The following is a 9198-nucleotide window of genomic DNA, read 5'->3' as shown; positions in this document are numbered from 1 at the left end:
TCTATATTTGAGTCACGGAAGACCCAAACCATATATATGTAAGATGTATTTGTGCATACACCAAGTAGGTGTTGCCACCTGGCTATCAAATGGAGGTAGGTGGTGGTAAAATGCATGAGTTAATCTCCTAGAAGTGCAGGTAAGCAACCTCATAATTTCTATGTGTTAGGATGATTCGGCTAAGAAACTTATCCAGGGGCACAAAAGATCCCTGATGATAAGGGGATAACAACATATGTAAGTACAATCCTAGAATACAGCCTTTACTGTTAATAGAATATTTTGTAAGAATCTCATTAAATTGTAACTAGAATTTACATATTGAACAATACTAAGCTAAATCTTTCCTTAAGGGACAAAAATTAAATGTAAATCTGGCTCCTGCCAGACTTAATATATTCACTTGAAATAATTCTCTTTTTGATATTAGATGTGAGCCACCATGCTCCCTTTTTTTTCCTCACCACCCAACTGCATAATTTATACCCTTTGGACCTGCAATCCCTTGACCCGGAACTACTGCCATGTATTTTGTCAGGCCCTTCCAACTTGAATACATCTAAGGCCATAGCCTTTCTGATTTTGCCCCAAATGCTTGTGCTATTCTTTTGTACTCATCCATAGCAATTTGTCCATGTTTCCACCTTTTTGATTTTCAGTTCAATGAAGAGCTCCTGATGGAGCCATATTAGCCTCCTACTATTATTGCTCTCTCTCCTTTGCATTGGGTAGCTCAGAGGTTCTCAACCTTTTTCTTTCTGAGGCCCCCCACATAGGGTTGCCAACTTGCTAATCGGACAAAACCGAACACCCTAGCCCTACTACTGCCCGAAGACCCACCCCCGCTCACTTCACTCCCCCTCCCTTGGTGGCTCACTCTCCCCCACCCTCACTCACTTTCACTGGGCTGCAGCAGGGGGCTCCGGGCTGGGACAGAGAGTTGGGGTGAGGAAGGGGGTGAGGGCTCCGGGTAGGGGTGTGGGTTCTGGACTGGGGCTCGGGATGAGGGGTTTGGGGTGCAGGAGGGAGTTCCAGGCTGGGGAATGGGGATGAGGGATTCGGAATGTGAGAGGTGGCTGCAGGTTGAGGCAGGGTGTTGGGATGTGGGAGGGGGTATGGGCTCTGGACTGGGGGTGCTGGCTCTGGGGTGAGGCCGGGGATCCGGGGATGGGGGGTTCAGGGTGTGGTAGGGGGATCTGGGCTGGGGTAGGGGGTTGGGTGCAGGCGGGGTGAGGGCTCTGGGCTTGGGATGCTGGCTCTGGGGTGGGGCTGGTGATAGGGTGAAGGAAGGGGCTCTGGGTTTTCAGGGGGGGCTCACGGCTGGGGCAGGGGGTTAGAGCTTGGGGTTGGCATGCGGGCTTAACTCGGGTGGCTCCTGGTCAGTAGTGCAGCAGGGCTAAGGCAGGCTCCCTGCCTGTCCTGGCACCATGCTGCACCCCCGAAGTGGCCAGCAGGTCCGGGTCCTAGGCAGGGGGCCAGGAGGCTCTGCATGCTGCTCTTGCCCACAGGCACCGCCTGCCCAGCTCCCATTGGGATTGAGGAGCTGGTGCTCAGGGTGGGGGCAGCGCCTGGAGCCCTGTGTCCCCCCTGCCTAGGAGCTGGACCTGTGGCTGCTTCTGGGGCGCAGCACAGTGCCAGCCAGGCCAGGTAGGGACGAGCCTGCCGTAGCCCTGCGGCACCACTGACTGGACTTCTAATGGCCCGGTTGGCAGTGCTGACCAGAGCCGCCAGGGTCCCTTTCTGACGGGGTGTTCCTGTCGAAAACCAGACACCTGGTCACCCTACCCCCACAACGTGCTATCAAAACTCCACGGGCCAGCGGGGGCTCGGGGCTCTGGGTGGGGGAGGGCTTAGGCATAGGTGTAGTTTGACTTCTGTTTTGAGTGAGCAGGGGCTAGCGGGGCTCGAGCCAGCTCCTCATGGCTGGGTCTGGGGAGGGAGCGCCACCTCCACCCGCGACTCAGCTCAGAAGGCCATCCAGCCTGTCTGGGTTGTGGGAGGGGGGCACAACCAAAAATTATAACTCAAAGGTGGGGGGCTCAGCTCAAAACAGCTCAGGGTGCAGGGAGGGTGTACCTAGGGGCTGTGTCCGGGCAGGGGGGTAGCTCAGGGTGCAGGCGGGGGCTAGCTATGGGCTATGTGTGGGCAAGGGGGTAACTCAGGGGGCAGGGAGGGGGCTGTGTGCTGGGAGGGCTCCCCTGCGGTCTCTGTTCCCCAAGGGCTTTGCCAGCCACAGAGCCAGGTCCCCTGCTTGGGTGGCTCTTACCAGCTGCGTGAGCAAAGAGGGCTTGGGAGCTGAGAAGCAGCTTCACCCCCCTGCACGAGCAGGAGATGAGGGAATGCCATGGCTGCCTGCTCCATGGCACCATCCAGAGCAGCAGCTGTCCCGCATTACCTGGCTCTGGCTTCCTGCCTCCGACCTGGCAGGGGGCGAGGAGAGGAAGGGTGTGTGTGTGTGTTGGGGGGGAGTATGGAGCTGCCCCAGGACTCCCTGCTCTTGCACTGCAGTTTCTGGGGGGGGGCAACACCCCCGTGTCCTCTCATCTCTGCCCATGGGCTCAGGGCTTCAGCCCCATGGGGTGCACCGGGGCTCAGGGCTCCGGAATTCAGCCCTGCTGCTCCTGGCTTCAGCCACATGGGGGGTGCCAGGGATCAGGGCTTCAACCCCATGGCTCCTGGCTCCAGCCCCACGGGAAGTGCAGGGGCTCAGGCTCTGGGTTTTAGCTGTGGGGCCCCGCGGACCCCATGAAAGAGTTTGCGGACCTCCAGGGGCCACGGACCCCATGTTGAGAACTGCTGGGATAGCTGACAGTTTGCATTTAATATTGTCTCCTTGAGAAACTGCCAGTTTTCCTGCACTCCTTTATCCCTCAGATTTTCTTCCCATAGGACCTTACCTACCAGGTCTCTGAGTATGGTGAAGACTGGTCGTTTTAAGTCCATTGTTCTTTTTCTGATGCTCTCACTCCCTCCTTTCCGTAGAATAAGGAAAACTATCATTTCATGATCACTTTCACCCAAACTGCTTTCTGTCTTCCTCCGTGTTGGTCAGAATCAAAGTCTAAAATGGCTGTCCCCCTGGTTACTTGCTCCACTTCCTGCAACAAGAAGTTGTCCCCAATATCTTCCAAGAACCTACTGGGTATTTTTTGTGTTTGCCATGTTACTTTACCAACAGATGTCTGGATAGGTAAAGTCCTCCAGATCTTGTATTTTAGATATTTCCGTTATTTGTTATAGAAATGCCTCATCCACCTCCTACTCCCGATTTGGCGGTCTACAGTAGACCCCCTACCATGACTTTGCCCTGTTTTTTCCCTTTTATCTTAATCAAGAGACTTTCAGCTGGTCTACCTCTCACCTCCTTCTGTACATCAGAGCAAGTATATATATTCTTGATGTATAATGCAACACGTCCTCCCTTTTTTCCCTGCCTGTCCTTCCTGAACAAGCTGTTACCCATTATACTAATATTAGAGTCCAAACAAGTCTCTGTGTAACCAATTAAGTCATAATTTAGCTTATGTACTAATACCTCCAGTTCTTCCTGTTTATTCCCTACACTCTTTGCATTTGTGTATAGACATCTAAGAGGTTGAGCAGATTCTCCCACTGATTTCGCTGTTGTTGATCCTAATACCCTGAAATTTTCCATTTCCCCTGAACATTTAGCTCTGTGATAAGGTCACCTTTTTATGTACATTGCTGTGGCTTTTGTCCTCTGCCTCCTTTGAACCTTGTTTAAAGCCATCCTTGCTGGGTTGGTGTCTGAAGATGCCCTTCTCCTTCTTGATCAGGTGGTCCCCATCTCATCCCAGCAGTCCTCCTTCCCAGAACAGCATCCTGTGCTTAAAGGAGGCAAAGCTCTCCTGTCAACACCATCTGTGCAGGCAGGCATTCATCTCCAGGATGCATGTCCCACTCCCTGGGTCCTTACCCTCAGATGGGAGGATGAATGAGAATACCATCTGTGCACCTGACTCCTTCACCTTTGCTCCCAGAACCCTGTAGTCCCTAGTGATCTTCTCAGGGTCATAGGGCAGTATCACTAGTGTCCAAATGGGTGAGCATCATGGGGAAGTGGTCAGAGGGATGGATGAACCTCGGCAATCTTTCCATATCATCTTGAATGCAGGCTCCAGGTAGGCCACACACCTCCCAGGACATCAGGTCAGGTTAACAGATGGGTGCCCTCATCACCCTCAGAAAGGAGTCCCCAATCACCACCACCATGCTACATCTCCTTCTCTTGAGTGTGGTGGCCATGAGCCTCCTAGCCTTGGCAGCGGGTATGTCCGTTTCTTCAGCCATTGTGGGCTGCTTCTCCTGTTGCTAATACACCCTGCTGGTTCTTATCCTTGACGGATGGGGGATCTGGGTGAGGGATGGAGCACTGTCTGCTGCCCGAGCCGGTCTCCTCCCTGAAGAGCAGCTGGTTCTCCTTTCTTGTTTGCCGCTGCTGTAGTCTTCTCTATTTGCCTAGCATTCTCCATCCTGGACATCTCCATGTGCATCCTGTCAATGAAGTCCTCATGCTCCCAGATGCTAAGCAGATGAGCCATCTCCTCCTGCAGCTCTCTTACCTGCTTCCAACAGACACCTCTCACATGGGTAGTTCCCCCAATATGGCTTTCTTTGGCAGGGACAGGCAAGCCCCCACAGGGTGCAGGTAGAGGAAGAGCTAGTAGTGGAAGGGGCAGTGCACTGTTTTCTTCCCATTGCGGGTTATTCCATATAGAGTACCTGCAAGTAAAAGAGGGAAAAAACCCAACCCTACCTCCCCTCTTTCCTCCACTGGTGAACTCAACTGACTAACTCCCTTAATCTTCCAGCTGCCTGAACAGCTGAATCAGAAAACTAAAAATTAGGATTTAAAATACCAATTATAATAAGAGGTTTAGTGTCTAAGAAGTATAATTGAGGTTGGGAAATTTATACATACTGCATATGAGTTTCAGTGAAGAGGAAATCGATTTCACAGTTACATTTCAAGGGTGTGAAGTCTTCCTGTGAATTAGGCCCACAGTGTGCTCCATCTATTTCAACTATCAAGGTTACTGAACTTCAGATACACTTTTCCTACTGCGTTTACAAATCAATTAAGTACGAAGAACAAAGCTTTTTTACATGCTGCCGAAGTAATACTCATTAAATTTTGGATTAAGGTACAAAGACAATTGCTTCTAAAAATGGATTAAATTAATTGCTGTCTTGGTTTCTTTTGATCTTCTTTACATTACATTATTCTTGTTGGGTTTTTCTCCCCCTCATGAATTTATTGCTGTTCCAGAGACTACCATGCATTACTGATTAAAACAATATTTTTATGAATAAATTTGCCTGCACTCTGCCATCTCCAAAAACAATGAGCTTGCATGAAGAAAACAGATATTTAAGATAGGCAATGTCTTCATTTACTAAATGCCCTTATTAAGGCTGCTTTTAAGAGGTAATGTTGCCCATTTGGTAGAATATAGTATTGGGATCCACTCTGGACTCAAAGAACATACTCTTCAGATATGATTCCACATGTTCTGTGCACCCAAAACCTCCAATGATTTTGGGCGCATAAAAATGCAGCACTGGACTATGTGTTTCAGTTTCTCTGTCTGTTAAACTGGGATCGTATAGCTATTTTACAGGGCGAGCAGTGAGGATTAATTAATGCTTGTACTTTGAAGATATAAGGTAGGCTATGTAGTATAAGTGGTAAGTAATAATTACTGTTGGAGATACAATAAAGTTGCCTTAAGCATTCAAATTACAAAATTTTATAGAGAAGCAATGTCTTAAAGTACAAAGAGCTGTTTGTTTTAAAGCTCAATTGACTCTCAATAGACAACTAATGCTTTGGAAATGATTATTCTAATATTGGAAATTATGGAGGGCAAATTTGTATATCTGGATTACAAATTATCTTGTATTCAGTGCAAATTCCAGAATAAGCACTTTATCTCCACTTTTAACTTTTTCTTTTCCTGAGTATAAGTGGACACCTCTCAGTTCAGCACATAAGTGTGCATTCAACACTAAGAGTCATTTCAAGAGATGCTTCTGAGAATATATTATTCAGAAGTTAAAACCTCTCTCAACAAAAATGTTTTAAGTTACAGTATTTCCAAGGTACAATCTGACACTGCAGTCTTTAATCAAGCAAATCACTCATTGATATCAGTGGGATTTTTACCTGAGCTGTGATGACAGGATTGGTTCTTAGTGCAAAAGTAGTTTATATGTCACAAAGAGAGCACATAGATTTCTGTGCACACTGCTGTTTAATTTAAAAATACATGTAGCCCAGTAAACCTTGCATAGTATAGTTCTTGGTTCTATATGACACTCTGCTCACGGGTGTAGATAATTGACTGGTCCAGCAAGGATTAGATTCCCTGCAGGTCTTTCTCATGCATCAGATAGAAGAAGGGAATTGCCATGGGGAGGAGGAAGTTAGGGGGCAAAGCCAAGCTCACGAAGCATCTTGGTCCTTCTCCCTTGAATGCCCTATATGGGGCTCCAGCTGGGGACTGGTGAGAGTCTTTCCCATTTTGACAGGGGGACGGAGGAATTGGGGGCAGAGCAGTGATCCAATGAGGTGGTTTTGTTGTCAGGGGACAATACTGATAACCCCAAACCCAAGGACAAGAATGGATGAGGTAAGGCTGAGTCCTGCTCGGGATTTGGGTGGAAGTGGAACCTAAATGTGTGGGCAAAGGTGAGGTGCTTCTTTGCTAGGCTCTCAATTCCTCAGATGCAAGTCAGTTTAAGGGATTTTGGTTAAGGGTAGCCAACCGTCCCCTTAGTCTGGTGTCTTATTGTAAGGAATTTACTGCAATGAAGCAGGTGTTGCTGGGAGGTCTATTAGCTATTTAGAGGAATAGCATTACTGCCATTATTGAGCCATATTAATTTTTCTCCATGTCTGCTTGTTTGTCATGCCCATATCAATCAGAGTAGTAATATGGCCAATGTATGTTAACAGCCTTTGATTTTTTTTCTTGGAAATATTTGATAAACTTACTATTGAAATAGGAAATATTTAGCTAGACGCTTTTGGTGATATTTGGATTCTCTGGATATATTTCTAGAATGGGATTGGGATTCTTATGTTATATTTCAAATGCAGTCACTCATGAAATTATCCAACAATTCCAAATCAGCATAAGTATCGCTGCACATCAGACACATTTTATCTCGTGGAATATAAGCCCCTATAAATACCTGTTCTTGACTGAAACGATTTGTTCTTGATAAGATGTGTGAAACAAAAAGATTGTGGTAATATTTGGATGTGCAGTAATATGATATTTGGATTTACAATAATGTAAGATAGAATTTGGGGCATAATTTCATTTGGACAACTGAATATAATGTACATTTGACTTTAGTCATAATACACTACTGCATATTTAAATAATGGCACATACTATAAAATATCAAAAAAATAAAATACGATCCAAAGTAATTCATGTTCAGATACATGAGAGATAACATTGTTTTTTTTCTTTCATTGAATTATTAATAACAATAATGAGTCACACAATTGAACTGCAGAATAGTTAGTAATTACTGTAGGCTTTTAAGACTGAAGTCCATGAGAGACTTTCCATTGGTTTCTCTGGACATTGGATCAGGTCATTAATCTTCAAAATGTGTTACAAACATTAATCTTCACAAACCTAGGAAAGATAGACACATATTATTATTCCCATTTTACAGATGAGGGGAGACTTAAACAGAAGTGACTTTCTCAAAGGCTAGAGGAAGTAGCTACTGATAACTAAAACTAAAATGTCAGAACCACAGGAAGCTTTGGAACTGAATCCAAACTTTATGGTTCCTACCTGTGATCTGAGTCCATTAGTACTTCATACAGAAAATACTGATTCCCCCTGGTCTGGCTGATCATCCAGGAAGATCCTAAAACCTCAGATGACTTTTGTTTCTTCCCCCATGGTCTCTAAGTGATTATATGGGAATGGGTGATGGTTAGTGGCAAGACTCAGCAGTCTCTTTGTATCTTGATCTCCTAATTCTTCTGCTGTTAATATGATTGATAAAACTCATCTGTCATTATGCTTAGTACCAGGAATCTGGCAAAGGGACAATATCCATTAATCCGAGTAATGTCATCCAATCCCATATGATTCATTAACACTTACCACTATGCGTTTTATCATATCTTTACAGTTCATCACAGTTTTTCTTTTAATATCTGAAAAGCAGTCAACTCAACTTTGCCTAATTTTTGGGTGCTCATGGAAGCATTTTTAGAAGGTTTTGCTTTTTGTTTGGCTCTATGATTGCTTAACATTCTGCATCAATGATTTTAGTGCACAGACGTTGGCATTTTATTCATTATCACTTTGGTTCTCATGCCAGATTGTTGCAAGAACAGTATTTGATGCCAGGTGCCAAACAACCTTTGTCATTCTGCTGAATGTAGCATTGCTTGTGTTCCACAGTCAAAAGATTACATCCAGTCCTTGTAAACATTTAAAAAAAAAAAACTCAGTCATCTCATGACCACACATAATTTGGCAAGGACCGAGAGTACTTCTGAGACTGTACCTTCACTCAGTATGAGAGAAGTAAAGCTTCACATTGCTCAACAACATCATCTCTGGCCAATTAAGGGCTGCTGTTAATTAATGGGTTCTCAAAGTAGAGGTATCCAATACTCCTTGGCTGGAAGCATGGTGGCTGTGGTGTGGAGACAAAATATGGTAGGACATAAGGCTCCACAAAGATACAAAGGTGTCCTCAAAGTTTAAAATTGTGCTTATAAATATCTATGTGCAATACCCTGACCCATATGTTTACCTGAATTGTATGTAGGATGATCATTCTGAGTCATGCTTTCAAAGATCCAGTGGAAAGAACAGACACACAGACTGTAAAATCTAAATTAATTAAAAAATGATTATGTTTTATTATTTATACATTTAAGGATAAAACAATTGCAATTGCTTGATGCACTATAATTTTTTTTAAACTAAATGAATCTTAATTTGTTTTCAGAAAGAAAATTAAAGCTTAATCATAGAATCATAGCACTGGAAGGCACCTCGAGAGGTCATCTAGTCAAGTCTCCTGCACTTGTGGCAGGACTAAGTATTATCTAGACCAGTGCTTCTCAAAGCCAGTCCGACTCTTGTTCAGGGAAAGCCCTTGGTGGTCCCAGGCTGGTTTGTTTACCTG

General features: G+C 45.3%; 1 long non-coding RNA gene across 1 annotated transcript; it reads right to left on the bottom strand.

Annotated features, from left to right (window-relative positions):
• Positions 1-7569: 7569 nt before the first annotated feature.
• Positions 7570-8898, bottom strand: LOC120372368. Its single transcript, XR_005584925.1, has 3 exons — positions 8821-8898; positions 8569-8700; positions 7570-7676 (listed from the first exon to the last, which is right to left on the bottom strand). It is a non-coding gene; the product is annotated as an uncharacterized LOC120372368 (long non-coding RNA).
• Positions 8899-9198: the final 300 nt, after the last annotated feature.

The sequence above is a fragment of the Mauremys reevesii genome, linkage group 9, assembly GCF_016161935.1.
Source record: "Mauremys reevesii isolate NIE-2019 linkage group 9, ASM1616193v1, whole genome shotgun sequence".
Classification (NCBI taxonomy): domain Eukaryota; kingdom Metazoa; phylum Chordata; order Testudines; family Geoemydidae; genus Mauremys; species Mauremys reevesii.
This window is presented reverse-complemented; position numbering and strand designations above follow the sequence as displayed.